The sequence below is a fragment of the Rhodnius prolixus genome, unplaced genomic scaffold (genome assembly GCF_049639745.1).
Source record: "Rhodnius prolixus isolate KJV_2025 unplaced genomic scaffold, Rpr scaffold_11, whole genome shotgun sequence".
NCBI lineage: Eukaryota > Metazoa > Arthropoda > Insecta > Hemiptera > Reduviidae > Rhodnius > Rhodnius prolixus.
In genome coordinates, this window is record NW_027411625.1 from 14,634,751 (window position 1) to 14,640,645 (window position 5,895).

Below are 5,895 nucleotides of genomic sequence, written 5' to 3' on the forward strand. Positions count from 1 at the left end.
AACTTATATCTATTCCATTTTTACTTTTTTTTTAGTTTTTCTTTAAAATTTAGAAAGTAAAATAACCATTTCCCTTAGTTTTGGTAGTGCATTAAACTCATGACTCGGAGGTCACGGATTTGTTGCCATTTTTATCTTCTACAAAAATCCGCAACAACAATTTATTGTCCGGTTATAATTAAAAGTTTTCAATAACGATAGAACACTTTCCAGCGCCTTATTTTAAGAGTCGTTCTAAGTGCAGTTTTCATAAAAAATGATGTAAACTTGCAAGTCAAAAATTTGAAAGTAGAGCCTTAATGTTCTTATTCGTAAGAAATTAAAAAAAAAAAAAACCGCGAGTCGAAAAACTAATAATTTAAAATTAAATGTCATTAGCAAATACAAACTCAAATTTCAGTCTTTTAAGGGGAATAATACACTTATAAAAAAGAAAAGGCGCTTCAAACAAATTTTCTTAACAATGGTGACTCATAGCGTTTTTTCTTTAGTGACAATACTGGATGCGTCTATCACCGAAAAGAGATGAAGTAGTGGCTCCTAGGAAGAGGAAATCTAAAGATCGGTCCACACCGAACATTCTGCTGCACTCTGAACCGTTCACAGAGGAACGGAGCAGAGCGAAGTTGGAAGTTATGACGGCATGTGCTCCAACTTTGTGCAACATCCAACACTAACGAACTTGTCTGTATATAAAAAACTGTTCTAGTTCACCAGGTTTCGACATGGTTACAGCCCTGAGCTTCTTTCATTTTTCGCCATTTTATTGCTCAGATCAACGTGGGATGGGGTCACGAAACTGGCAAAAATTAGTAGGATCACTCATTAGAAGTATCACACATCTACATTTGTTTTTTGTTTTGTTTTGTTGTTTTTTTAATCGTTCGCTCAATCAGAACGAGAAAATGGGCGAAATCATGTGGCGACATTCGGCAAAAGTTTTCGAAATACCCCTCGTTCATAGTGTCAAGTTTCAATATAAGAGAATCCCCACCAAATCATTTCTCGATTTTTCAAAACTAAACTATGATGAACTAGGTACGTTCATCTAAATTTTTACTTTATCGACCATCAAATCTTAAGTTACGGTAAATAATGTTACTGGTAAATGTGAAATCCTAATAAGAAAATATTTATAGTATGATTTAAGTTAGTTATTAAACCTTTTGGAGTAATTGCATTAACCAATATTTCTATTTCTATTGGCACAGTTTTAAGTTACAGTTTTCCATGCAAACAAAAAATATATACATTATTTTACTTTACATGGTATTTTTAATCTGACAGAAAAGTGATAAGTATGAAATACTTCTTGAAAATTTTAGAGCCCAATGATTACAAAAATTTTGTAACAATTCTTTTTTAAAAGAAAATAGCCTGCATTTTACTAAATCACAATAACAGCCGCACTACCAGCAAGAGGAATCCGCGACATGGTTTAATGAGTTCTGCAACATAAATTCCCGTCACTCCGCTTTCCAGACAGTCCTGAACACTTCGCTCCGCCCTGTTCAAGATATATTCTAATCGAAGCGGTTCAAAATGGCGCACAGCGTTCGGTGAAGATCTAGCTTAAGGACAGCAAGCTGAATTCAAACGCGAATCCTCCACGCCTTTGCCCCTGTATACTAATACTGCAATATAATTTCAATTGATTTTTTTTTTTTTTTTTAAAGTAAAAACATAAGTTTTTTAAAAAAAGTTGTTTTAGAGGCATATTAATTGAAAAAAGTGGAGAGATTAAATTGTTACCAATTTTGAAGACTGCAATTATTTTGTGGCAAAATTACAAATTATAAAAAATTTAATGCGAATTTTAAGCAAAACTAACGAAAAACTGAGGTCCTTGTCTTTCGACCAGAATGTGTAAACTAGCAGCAGGGTTTACATCTAGGAGTAGTGGCGGACGAACTCGACAGAGGAGTCAACTGCATCCTCTTAAATAAGTTAAAATGTCTACTGTGAAAGAGTAGGAAGAACTCTACATCCATGGTGAAGGGAACTTCCTAGGAGTAGAAACCCAAAAATCAAAGCTACGGGTCCTCCGGGGATAGGCGTTATGCTTGGGGCCAACTCCCCCATCTAGTAAAAATCCATATTTTACGAGACCTGCAATTTAAGGTATTTGGAGAGGAATTATCAGAAGGACCAATGTCCACCTTGGACAATTGAGTCAGTTAAGTAAATAAGAAATGATAATGTAAACAATCCTGAAAAAGTGAAAAATATATTAATCAACGTTTAGCTAAGTAAGAAGTGGTCTTCAAGGTTCTAACCAAAAATCTAAACGGCTGTTAATTGAGACTTTCATTTCTCAAGGTACGTTCATCTAAATTTTTACTTTGTCGACCATCAAATCTTATGGTAAATAATGTTACAGATAAAAGTGAAATCCTAATAAGAAAATATTTATAGTATGATTTAAGTTAGTTATTAAACCTTTTGGAGTAATTGCATCAACCAATATTTCAATTTCTATTGGCACAGTTTTAAATTACAGTTTTCCATGCAAACAAAAAATATATACATTATTTTACTTTACATGGTATTTTTAATCTGACAGAAAAGTGATAAGTATGAAATACTTCTTGAAACTTTTAGAGCCTAATGATTACAAAAATTTTGTAACAATTCTTTTTTAAAAGAAAATACGAAAATAACACTTACTGCGTAATGAAATTTGTAAAAAAAAGATCAAAACGAATACTGCTACACAAACTTTTAAAATTCGTCACTAAGAGATTATATTTTCTTGGTTCACACTATGAAATTCACCTTAAAAATTATTTATGTAATTGAAAACAACATTCCTTTGATAAAACCAATAATAATAATACCAACGTACTATGTTATAACATCTGTATTTAAAAAGTGAAGGTTACAAAAGTAAAAAATATTATCACTGATACATAAGTTATTAAATTAAATTGCTTATACCATTATTTAATCTTTTTTTTTCCTGTTTGAAAATAAATGTCTGAATAAATATTTACATCACTCTAAATTAGTAATAACAATATTTTGTCTTAATCAAAGTTTATTAAAACCTACCTTAACATTTTTTTATTCTTGCGATTTCATTTTAGAACTAGTCGTTTAAGCACATAATTTATTATCATAAAAAAATATATGGAAATTTAATTAAAGTGAAAATATTACTAAGCCATAAAAAGAAATTTGAAAACAAAACTAAATTGCAAACTTAAAGTAAAAAAATATATGTTTTTAATGTACAGGTACTGATAAATTTACTACTGGCAAAGTCCATTGGTTAAACGTACAGGTTTGTTAATGATAAAATAAATAGAATGTAAAAGAAACTAAACATATTTATAATAAGGTTCATTTAATTTATTTTTATTACGTTTTCACTAGCTAGTCATTTTATTGTGTATATGTACATATACATTATAGGGTCAATTTTTACTGTTCTGTAGTCCGTATAATTAACAAAATTCGCCCCCCCTTTTTCAAAATACTATGTGATTTCATTTTACATTTCAAAATATATAAATTTGCCTTCATTTTTTGTAAACTTAAAATAAAAAATTTACATATGTATGTTTTTAGTACACCGATACAGAAAACATTACTACTGGCAAAATGCATTAGTTTATCGTTCGGTTGAAATGTTTTTGCTTAATGATAAAAAAAAAATACACCGTTAACAAAATAAACAAATTATTAGCTTGGATCTGGAAGAAGCTCCAAATTCGAATCTTTAAAAATTTGATCTTGTTTCAATGTGAGGGTGACATGAAGCTGAAAACTGTGTGGATCAAAAGTCAGCATGATTCCCAGAAGCTTCCCAAGAGCATCATTTTTAATTTAGCCACGTAACCTACTTTACTTGGATAGCCCCAACTATTTTTCTTTTCTAAAAACGACTTATTCATTACGCTAAAAGGAGGCAAACGGAACAAAAAAAAATTGACTCGAGATCTACCCGTCCTCTAGAGAGAAAGATGTGAGAAAACAATGATGATATGCCTGTGATAAAAGTACGAGGGCAGTTATTCAGGGACCTATGTACGTTCTGTCTACAGTGCCCTTTTAGAATAATTTATAGTTCTGCAGTTTTTTCACAAGTCTGAGTTTTTTTCTTCTTTTTTTTTAAATCATCAAGCTTTCTTTCTACCGCATATCAAAAGTTTCTTATTTGCTATGTTTTTTACTTTTACTAGTTTATACTTATATTGGGAATTTTATCTTTTTTAAAAAAATTTTCCTCGCCATAATTTGTTTGATGAAAGGAAAAATCTTGGGTTTGAAGAAAGATTTTGTAGCCTTCATGTTAAGCTTTCCAACCCTAGTTCACTAATTTGGGAAGTGACGTAAAATTGCCCTCATTTATAAATTTAAAAAAGTTTCGGTTTTTTTATAAGCTGATAAATGCATAAACAAAAAAAAAGCCTATTGAGGATTAAGAGAAAAGTAACACCTTCATTTAATTCAGGGGACCGGCCTACTTGTCCTAGTACTTTCAATTCCATAATAAATAAAAAACATATTTATCTACATTTATTCACATTTACAAGTTGAATGGTTTTCTAATGATACTTTTTTGATGATTGATTGTTTAAAAAATAATTAAACTGTAGGGAAAGTCTTGTAGTTTATTTAGTTGTAATAATACAAAAAAATTACACTTAGTAAATTCACGTGGTCTTCTCTTTTTTTTCACCACAAATCACTGTATTTCTTTTTTCATTTACATCTGTCTAGTTACAAACTCAATACTGGACTCATTCTGTACAATAAAATATGTTTCAACAATCTACTTATTTAACCAGATGTAAATCACATTTATTATTATTATTATTATTACACGGTATTACTTTTTATATCTTATTATGATAAAAAGCGTCTTGGGAAATGTACTCGTCGACCGCTTCTGGTTGTTGTTGCTCTATCGTGACCGATGACTGGAGGTAGTGAGTCCGAAGCTTTTCGGTCGTTGCGTGATGCCGTAGGTCCAACTGGTACATGAGGTAGGGTTGATTCGGTTGTGTCTTGTTCCGTGGTTATTACATACGTAGGTTTCAGCTTGTCAATTGAAATTTTAACATCTGCGTTTTTATATTTATAACGAAATATTTGTCACTACGCGCCACATCAGCATATGGACCCTCATAAGCCGGTTCCATTGGTATTCTCACTCTATCTATTCGTAGAAAAACTTGCGAGCAACCTTTGAGTTCTTTATATACGACTGGACTGTGCACAGATTTATTTCTTACTGGAACAGGCCTAAGCAGTTCCATAAGGCGCTGTAGATCGCTAACAAAATTTGCTTGGTTTTGGATTTTGTGAGACAATTCTTCTTTAGTTGGTTCACCTATAAAATCGCCCGGTATTCTTATGTGTGTTCCATACACTATATGGGCCACGGAAACCTTGGTTTCCGGGTTAACGGCTGTCCTTAACCCAAGTAGCATCATTGGTAATGACTCTGTCCATTTGGAAGAGTTATGGGCCTTTAATGCTGTTTTCAATGTTCTGTGAAGACGTTCTATTTTCTCCTTGCACTGCGGGTGATAGGGTATTGTGTGGAACAATCTAACACCACACAGTGCTGTAAAGTGTTTGAATAATGTTGAATAGAATTGTCTTCACCTGTCCGTGGTGATTCGTTTGGGAGTTCCAAATCTAGCAATCCAATTAGTGTAATAGGCTTTCGCAACAGTTTCTGCTGATATATTTTTTTAGTGGTATCACTTCCATCCAATTCGTGAATCGGTCTATACACGTCAACAAGTAGGTATAGCCTTCCAGGGGTGGAAGGGGACCCACTAAATCGTTGTGAATTTCTTTTTCATTCTGTACAATAATATATGTTTGAACAATCTACTTATTTAACCAGATGGAAATCACATTTATTATTATTATTAAGTG

At 31.9% G+C, this 5,895-nt stretch overlaps 1 protein-coding gene across 18 annotated transcripts in view; it reads right to left on the minus strand.

The window, feature by feature from the left end:
* The window catches only part of LOC141459159 (uncharacterized), a 51,711-nt gene extending 48,425 nt beyond the window's left edge, over positions 1-3,286 (minus strand). For 10 of the 18 annotated variants that reach the window (XM_074137868.1, XM_074137872.1, XM_074137865.1 and 7 more), the window contains exons 1-2: positions 3,052-3,286; positions 2,668-2,775 (exon numbers count right to left, since the gene is read on the minus strand). The gene's annotated coding sequence lies outside the window, so the exon portion shown is untranslated. The remainder of the gene's footprint in view (positions 1-2,667; positions 2,776-3,051) is intronic. The other 8 variants (XM_074137866.1, XM_074137864.1, XM_074137860.1 and 5 more) reach the window with 3 other exon arrangements.
* Positions 3,287-5,895: the final 2,609 nt, after the last annotated feature.